The 9535-nt window shown below is 45.7% G+C and overlaps 1 pseudogene; it reads right to left on the reverse strand.

Annotated features, from left to right (window-relative positions):
- Positions 1–5843: 5843 nt before the first annotated feature.
- LOC144230572 (high mobility group protein B3 pseudogene) lies at positions 5844–9225 on the reverse strand (annotated as a pseudogene).
- Positions 9226–9535: the final 310 nt, after the last annotated feature.

Consider the following 9535-nt stretch of genomic DNA (forward strand, 5'->3'; position numbering starts at 1 on the left):
GAGGATTTCCAACTGTCAGTAAGCCTACGGAAAGGTGTTCAACATCATTAGTCATGGGAAAAGTACAAAAGTAAACCACGGTGGGTTACCAGAACACACACTCCCTGGCATAGCTCAAAATTAAAAAACCAGACAATGCCAAGTTGTGGCGAGGATGTGGGACCCCTAACTGGGTCTCTCGTACTTGCTGGAGGAAATGCAAAGTGGTACACCTTCGGAAAGCAGTTTGGCAATAGCTAAAAAGGCTGAAATACACCTTCCTTGTGTGACCTCTAGGGCACCAGGAGAATGATGAGCTCTCCTGGGAGAGGAGCAGGGCTTCCAAGACCCTGATTTTTTAGCCTGGATGGTGAGTCCATGGTCATTCACTTTTTAAAAATTAATTTATTTATTTTGAGAGAGAGAGAGAGAAAGAATTCCAAGCAGACTCCGCACTGTCAGCACAGAGCCCAATGCGGGGCTGGAACCCATGAACTGTGAGATGATGATCTGAGCCAAAACCAAGAGCCAGAGGCTTAAGTGACTGAGCCACCCAGGCGTCCCCATGGTCGTTCACCTTATTATCCTTCTTTAAATCGTTCGTAAATGTCTTAGATGGTCTTCTGTGTGTACAATACATTTTACAACGAAACAAATGAAACGATTAGTGCTCGGGTTAAGAAATTGAAATACAGGGGCGTCTGGGTGGCTCAGTCAGTGAAGCGTCTGACTTTGGCTGGGTTCATGATCTCACCGTTTGTGAGTTCGAGCCCTGCGTCGGGCTCTGTGCTGACAACTCAGAGCCTGGAACCTGCTTCCGATTCTGTATCTCCCTCTTCTTCGCCCCTCCTCCATTCATGCACTGTCTCTCTGTCTCTCAAAAAAATAAATAAACATGAAAAAAATAAAAAAAAAGAAATTCAAATACATAAGGGAAAATTATCTGAAATCCATCATTATACAATAAACACTATATAAGCGTGTGTGCGTGCACACACACACACACACACACCCCACACTCTCAGTTCTACCAAATTGGATCATAATAGTTATGCTATTATAGTGATTTTTTTCATATCTATTTTAGCTTGAAAAAAATTTTCCTCCTTTCCCTTGGTAACCAGTATCTGCAACCCAGTGTGTGTGTTTTCCATTCCTTTCTCTAAATGTTGCTGACATTTATTGAACATTGCCTGCAAAGCATCAGACCTCACAAAAACCCCATACTGCTTTTATCTCCATGGTGCTGATAAACAGGGAAGCCGAGTACATTTCTCAAGGACACACAGCCAGTAAATATCAGAACTGGTTTTTTGGTTGTTTTTCGTTATTGCTTGTTTTACAAAGATGAGATCGCATCGCATGCCCTTCTCTGCAGGTGGCTTTTCTCACTCACATCTTGAAATTTTCTTCAAGTCAGCTGGTATAGCTCTAACTCATTCTTTTTTTAAATGTTTATTTATTTTGAGAGAGGGAGAGAGAGACAGAGAGACAGAGAGAGAGGGAGAGAGAGAATCCCAAGCGGGCTCTGCTCTGTCAGCACAGAGTCTAATGTGAGGCTTGAACCCATGAACCATTAGATCACGACCTCAGCCGAAACAAAAAGCTGGATGCTTAACCAACTGACACACCCAGGTGCCCCTCTAACTCGTTTCTTTTTTTAAAAATTGCATACCNCTCTGCCAGCAAATGTCTGAGCCCCCCACCCCCATTCATCTAGCAGAGGATATTATCATTCTTCCCAATTTTTGCTGAGGTGATATATTAATATTACATTATTTTGCCCTCCTGTTCATAGAGAAAGTGTGGGGCATATACTAAGTGGGCTTCAGTTTCCTCTCTTGTAAACTGGGGATACTAATAGCCACTATCTGATACTGTTCTTTTTTTTAAAAAATTTTTTTTTATGTTTTATTTATTTCTAGGAGAGAGAGAGAGACAGCGTGAGCAGGGGAGGGTCAGAGAGAGAGGGAGTGACAGACTCTGAAACAGGCTCCAGGCTCTGAGCTGGCAGTCAGCACAGAGCCCGACGCGGGGCTCGAACCCACGAACCACGAGATCATGACCCAAGCGAAAGTCGGACGCTTAACCGACTAAGCCACCCAGGCGCCCCTATCTGATACTGTTCTTTAAGAATAAATGGACACATGTCAAGTGCTGAGAAGGCACTGTGTCATTATTCATATTTTTAAAAAATTTATGTTTATTTAGCTTGAGAGAGAGAGAGAGAGAGAGAGACAGAGTGTGAGTGGGGGAGGGGGAGAGAGAGACACACAGATATGAATCAGGCTCCCAAGCTCTGAGCTGTCAGCACAGAGCCCAACACAGGGCTCGAACTCGCGAACCGTGGGATCATGACCTGAGCCCAAGTTGGACGCTCAACCGACTGAGACACCCAGGTGGCCCAACCTAACCCAACAATCTTAATCCCCTTAGGCTCCATCTGGGAAGCAGACAGTTTTCTAGAGTGTACACTGAGGATTTAAGTTTGGAGTGGGGTGCTTTAAACCAACATAGCAGGCCCCTTAGCTCTGCTGTGCACCATTGAGCATCCTTATCTGCTAAACTTCAAGGAAACAGGCTGCACCTACACTGTGGCCTCTACTTGGGTGCAGCCATCTTGAATTACGTCAGCCCTCCAGAGAGGTGGTCACATTTAGCCATGCCCACTTCAATTTAAGCAAACTCCTCCTCCCCCTCTGTGTCTAAATCCGGTCTTCCTCACCCCACTATGCTAGGCCTTGGTGCCAGCTCTAGTCTCCATGACACCCACTCCCTGCCAAGCATTCCAATCGCTGAGCGCGATGTCCAGGCCTCAGTGAGACTTGCCAAACACTTCAAGGGGAGGTCCCAGGCCAGAATTCCTAGTGCCTTTCCTGTAGCTAAGGGGCTGGCTTGTTGCTAGGACTTTCACTACAGCTAAGTTCCAGCCTGGGGACTTGAGTTTGCTTTATGCCAAACAACGCTGTAAATCCCGGGCCTACGAGCAATGTCGGTTCCCAAACTGATCACCAAGCCCAAACTTGAGCACTTCAACCAACTACGAGTCCCCACACCAATGGGAATTTCTCACTTGCCTCCGTTCTCAGACCCACCCTTGCCTTGAATGGTAAAAGTTAGTCTCAGTGTGGTACTTTCCACCAAGTCTCTCCGTTGGCCAGGGACTGAGAGAGAGGGAGACACAGAATCTAAAGCAGGCTCCAGGCTCCAGGCTCCGAGCTGTCAGCACAGAGCCTNAAGGTGACCTTTGAGCAAAGCAGGGGAAGCAGCGAGCCGCGTGGGCACCTAGAGGAAGACTGTACCGAGGAGAAGGAGAAGGAAACACGAGGCTTGAAGTGGGAACTGGGTAGTAGGGGCCCACCCAAGGCAAAAAGACCAGTATGACTTAAGGAAGTGAGTGGGGGGAGGGGGTGGATTGGAAGGAAAGATGTCAATAAGGTGACGGGGAATCAGACCTCAGGGGCAGGGACACACGCGCAGCGCATCTTCTCTGTAGGCATCATCACACTCAGAGGTCCCTGTGAGGCCTGGGCCTCCTTGTAGAGCCTGAGGCTTGGCTGGGTCAGTGNAGCAGGGCTATGAGCGAGTGGCGTGAGAAGTGTACCTTCTGGCTGAATGCTAGATTTGTGAGAATGAAGGCTGTGTATAACACATTGGGTCTGGGGGCGCCTAGGGGGCTCAGCCGGTTAAGTGTGCGACTTCAGCTCAGGCCACCATCTCGTGGTTCGTGAGTTCGAGCCCCGGTTTGCGCTCTGCGCTGACAGCTCCGAGCCTGGAGCCTGCTTCGGATTCTGTGTCTCCCTCTCTCTCTCTGCCCCTCCCCCACCCACTTGCGAGTACGCTCGCTCTCTCTGTCTTTAAAAAAAATAAATCAACATTTAAAGAAAACTCTTTCAAAGAACTCTTTCAAAATGCTTGTTTCAAGTTCAAGGAGAAAAGGATGGAACAGCAACATGGGAGCACTCTGTTAACACGGCGACTGAAGGCATGGAAACGAGAGGACTACAGAGCATGTGGAATGCGAAGAAATGTTGACTGAGGACAAAGCTTGAAGGCAAAGGAAAGAGCCTTTGAAAGAACACCAAGAACTAGTCAGAGCTTGTGCCTGGTGAGGTTTACCTGCAATAATGCATACTTTTCCATGATATTTCTCCCTTCATATTTTATTCTTTCCGTTGATTCTTAAACCTTTCACCGATGTTTTTATTAGGAAAATGCACAAATGCTGGGGCGCCTGGGTGGCTCAGGGGGTTAAGGACCCGACTTCAGCTCAGGTCACGATCTCGCAGTATGTGAGTTCGAGCCCCATGTCAGGCTCTGCACTGACAGCATGGAGCCTGATTGGGATTCTCTCTCTCCCTCTCTCTCTCTCTCTGCCTCGGTCTCATGTTCTCTCTCTCTCTCTCTCTCTGCTCCTCCCCCACTCATGCTCTCTTTCTCCCTCTCTCTCTCAAAATAAACTTTTAAAAAAAAGTGATTTAGGATCTCCTGGATGGCTCAGTTGGTTGAGCATCTAACTCTTAATTTCGGCTCAGGTCACGATCCCAGGGTTCTGGGATTAAGCCCTGACTTGGGCTCCACACTGGGCATGGAGCCTGCTTGAGACTCTCTCTCTTTCCCTCTGCCCCTCTCCCCGGTTCTCTCTTTCTCTCTCTCTCTCAAAAAAAAGGGGGGTGGGTGGGTAGAAGGATTAATAACCTCTCATGGCCAAAAGAAAAAATGCCTGTAATGAATGCACACCAAGCATGATATTATCTCTAGAAAGGTCTCCAGCATTAGACAACAATTTTACAGGCAACTCTATTATCTAGGAATAAAATTTTCAATTAAAATCATTTTTTCCTTCCTGAGTCTTGTAATTTTTCAAATGGTGATTTCATTATTGGAAACTACAAAGTTTAAGATTCATATAGATTAATTGTCCTAACATTTTTTGGAAATTGTAAAGTCTAGGGCCACCTGGCTGGCCCAGTTGGTGGAGCATACGACTCTTGACCTCAGGGTTGTAAGCTTGGGCCTCACGTTGGGTGTACAGATTACTTAAAAATAAAATCTTAAAAACAAAAAACAATAAAGTCTTAAAAAATTGGCATATTCCTTCCCAAATATAAAGAAATGAAACACATTTCTTCTTTTTTTCTTTTTACCTCTACCTTCTCTCAGTCTTCCCATTTACTCCCATAACATTTACCTTCCTTCTGCTTTCTGATGTATCCTTACAAGAGATTTCACTTCAAAGGGGCACCTGGATGGTTCTGTCGGTTAAGTGTCTGACTTCGGCTCAGGTCATGATCTCACGGTGCTGGGTTTGNTTGCAAATTGTGTTTCGCACAGAAGGTTCTTGAACGTTCATTGACGCAGTGGCTTTTCGCTTTGAAGACAATGGAGAGTTCTACAGTTTGTTTCAAAGCAAAGAGTTTAAAGCTATCGCACTGAACTAAAAAAGATCCAAGCCTTTCTCCTGTCAGTTGACCGCCCCCCCCCCTTTTCCAAAGCTAAGAATGGCGGCAGAATGCTAGGTCACTATCTGCAAACTATAGATATGAACACTTGGGAACTCAGGATTTCTAGCCCATAAGCATAGAGTTAACACCACCTTGCACACTGAAAAAAGAAAATGCCAGAAACATGTTTAAATGACTTGTCACACCAACAGCAAAGTGCACAGAGCGAGGAGCACACGGGAGCCTCTTCATTTAAAAACTTTTCGGAAACACGTACAACGTTGATGCGGTTTCAGGGTGCTCCGGACACCCATGGCCGCTTCGTGTAAACCACTGACAATTTCTAGAGCACTTTGAAGAGACTACACTATGACCATGACCCAACTGTGTGATTAAACCTAACAAGGGCACAGACACGTCTCAACTAAGAGGGGTGTCAGTGATGGTGCTCCCTACTCTAAGGGTCTCATGAGGAGACATCTCTCCCTCCTCCACATCCTCCTCCTCTTCTTCATCTTCCTCTTCCACCTTTTTCTGGGCAACTTTAGCAGGACCGCTCGCACCATCAAACTTCCCTTCAGATGTCAGCGACATCCTTCTCGTATTTCTCCTTCGGCTTCGAGGCCTTATTGTTGTAAGGGGGCTTTTCACTGTCACCAAGTTATTCCACATCTCACTCAGCTTCTTTGCCACATCTCCGGTGGAGATACCAGGGTTTGTAGATTTGATCTTGGGGCTGAATTCCGAACAGAACAGGAAGAATCCAGACGGTGGCCTTTGGGGGCCATTAGGGTCCTTCTTCTTGCCTCTCTTAGCTGGTCCATGATCCTTCACTTCCCGATCATGGCGCACTTAATCTGCCTTTGCCATTTCATCAACTTGAGGCATCTCTTTCCCAGACATTGTCTTCCACCTCTCAGAGCCCTTCTTGGAAAATTCTGCAAAATTTACAGGGACCTCTGATTTTTCGTCTTATGTTCCTCTCTGCACGTCTGCACAAAGAAGGCATAAGCAGACACCTTGCCCTTTGGTTTCTTGGGATCACCTTTAGCCGCCCTGACTGGATTGTGCACTAGTCTCTTTTCTTTAATTTTTTAAAGTTTATTCATTTATTTACTTAGAGAGAGAGAGGGAGAGACAGAATCCCAGGCAGGCTTCACGCTGTCAGCACAGAGCCTGACGCAGGGCTCGATCTCACAAACCGTGCGATCATGACCTGGGCTGAAATCAAGAGGCAGACACTTAACCGACTGAGCCACCCAGGTGCCCCAATGCAAAGTATTTTTGAATCTACTTTAATTTAAAACCTGAGAAGACTCTCAATTTACCCTGCCTAGAAGAATATAGAAGAAATTAACAGGTAACCATGTGTTAAAAGAAATTTAAATGTTTGAACAGTAACGTTGATTTAAATATATGTCTATGGCAACAGAAAGCTGTTTTATTTATACCATTGGAGGGTTTACAAAAAGTGCCTATGAAGACAAAGCAATTGTACAAAGAATAAATGTCAGAATGGAAAGGACCCTCTCTCTCTGCCCCTCCCCCGCTCGCACTCAGTCTCTCTCTTTCAAAAATAAAATAAAAACCTTAAAATTTTTTTTTTTAAAACCTGAGCTGAGATCAAGAGTCAGATGCTTAATCACCACCCGGGTGCCCCAAAGGACCTTTAAATATAAATGTGTAAGATTATTCTGCCCATAAGCATAAAGACTGTCTTAGCCTTATTCTCTCATCAATAAAACTGGAGCTAAATGTGGAGCCCTTATTTAGCTTCTAATTCTGATTTTATATATTTGCTTCTACATTTTTATTAGGTCAGTTACCAAGTTAGAATAATGGCACATGACTAGTAAGAAAATATTTATCTTTGTGTTCTAATATTTTTAACAAAATATATTTTTTTAAATGTTTCATTTATTATTTTTGACAGAGAGAGCATGAGCAGAGAGAGAGAGGGAGACACAGAATCCGAAGCAGGCTCCAGGCTCTGAGCTGCCAGCACAGAGCCCGACGCAGGGCTTGAAGTCACAAACTGCAAGATCATGACCCGAGCCGAAGTCAGACACTTAACCGACTGAGCCCCCCAGGCGCCCCAAATATTTTCTATTTGAACCATATGAACCAATATTTAATAAGACAAACTTGCAACTAATGGTACCACTTAAAATTCTCTAGCCACTAATTATTCACACCTAGACTGTCAGTTCCTATGAAACGCTTATAAGATTCTAAGCCACTGGGCCTGCATGGTCCTTTCTAAATTGTTAATGAACAGCTTCAAAATGGCACCGTGGCCATCTTGTTTTTCTCCACATAGGTCACGTAGTCAAGTTTTGACCGCAGTCACCCAAGTTCTGGCAGAACACCCTGTGATCCTCCCCTGGAACGTTATGGTTTCGTGTGGAGCTGTCGCATGGCCATTTCTCATCGCCCCCACCCCCCTCATCTCCCAGAAACCGTATTTTCTCGCAGTCAGGTTCAGGTGAGGCGCGGAACTTTCTGCTTTGATGCCCCCCTTAGGGTATAGTTGCAGACCTCTGTGTCAGTCTGTAAAACTGCTTGGTTGTGGTTCATAGGAGGGCTCTGAATGACAGAGTGACCCACCATGCATGCTTTCTGTCATCTGGCTCCTCTGGTTCAGTGTCATCCTGCGGGACTGGGCACATGGGGAGTGACACGGTACTGACCTTGCTTTTATTGGCTCTGTAAACAGTAAATCCTTACGGTTCACTTTCTCCTTACCGGCTGTGCCTATGGAGCTCTGACAAGCTGACTTACCTGTGAAGGTGCTTAGGGGTTGCTTGGCCACTCGACAAATTGGAACTCAATGTGGGGCCAGTAACGTCACACTGCCTTTTGGAGAAAAGACACAGAGGCCATGCGGGCCAAGTTAGGAGATATGAGCAGACCCTCTGGGATCCGGCAGTGCATTCTCTTTCTCTTTTCGGGGCACTGCCACAATGCAGAAAGCACTCATGGGGAAATCTCGCCCCACAATTTGTCACCAATGTGAGAGTCAAGATTTCATGCAAGTATCTCTACCCTCTGACGTCCAAAGCTTTCACTATACTGAAGATGTTCTATTGGTTGGCAAGCCAAAAGCCTTAGTCTCACTGGCCTTGACTCTAATGTCATCTCGCCTTCACCAGCAGGGGTAGCCGATCAACTCCAACAAAACCCAGAGTCCTGATTGCCAAGTAAAGGTTTTTTGGATACACATGGGTGAATTTACAAGCCTCAGTCCCTCTGGAAGCCAAAGAACACAGCCTACAGTCTCCTACAAAGTAGAGGACTCTATGTACCTAATAAGAAACCACTCCTGCATACCAGGCTTATAACTTCTGGCAAAGTCTTGTTACCAAAAAGTCCTCATTACCCCCACTCTCTTCTAATAGATCAATATCAGATCTGTGACACCCTTTCAGGTTATCACTGGGAACTCACCACAGCTGATACTTATTCAAACTGTGCCGTGTCTTACTTGATGGACACAGGCCTAAATGGTTGAAACAGATGCTCCTGGCAGTACTGGAGTAACAGAAGCGTTAAGTAGGAGTAATACTTATTCTGATGGTGAGGGATGTTTCCAGTGGAGAAACACCCAGGCCGATCATACAGGGCTAACTGAAGTAACACAAGATGGTGAAGGGGTGGCTGAACATTGTATTAAACAATAACCTGATAGAGATGGAAGTGCTTTAAAAAATATCCAGGATGTGAGGGCACGTCTGTCACCCCATTGATCGCCAGGGTTGATCTGGCTGATCTGGTTGCCTAAGCAGGTGTCCCCTTCCTCCATCGCGACTCCGTGTGTGTCCCTCCCAAACCTGTACGCTCGGTCAAAGAGGACGACCTTTCCGGATAGAGGAGGATCGTTCTTTGGTCAAGGGTGTACCAGCAGCCGCGCTCTCCTGCTAAAACCTCCAAATAAGCTCTCAAGGTCCATTTGCGGGAGAACGTAGGGCAGTCAAGCTTCCGAGACTCCAGATCCATCCAAATGAGGCGCTGCACGTGGTAGTCTGCCTTTCTTTAAAATAATAGTACTAGAAATAATAATAATAATAAAGTGAAATAAAATTTAAAAATATAAAAAAAAATACCCTGCTTAC

This window comes from Crocuta crocuta, unplaced genomic scaffold (genome assembly GCF_008692635.1).
Source record: "Crocuta crocuta isolate KB4526 unplaced genomic scaffold, BGI_CrCroc_1.0 scaffold610, whole genome shotgun sequence".
NCBI classification, from domain to species: Eukaryota; Metazoa; Chordata; class Mammalia; order Carnivora; family Hyaenidae; genus Crocuta; species Crocuta crocuta.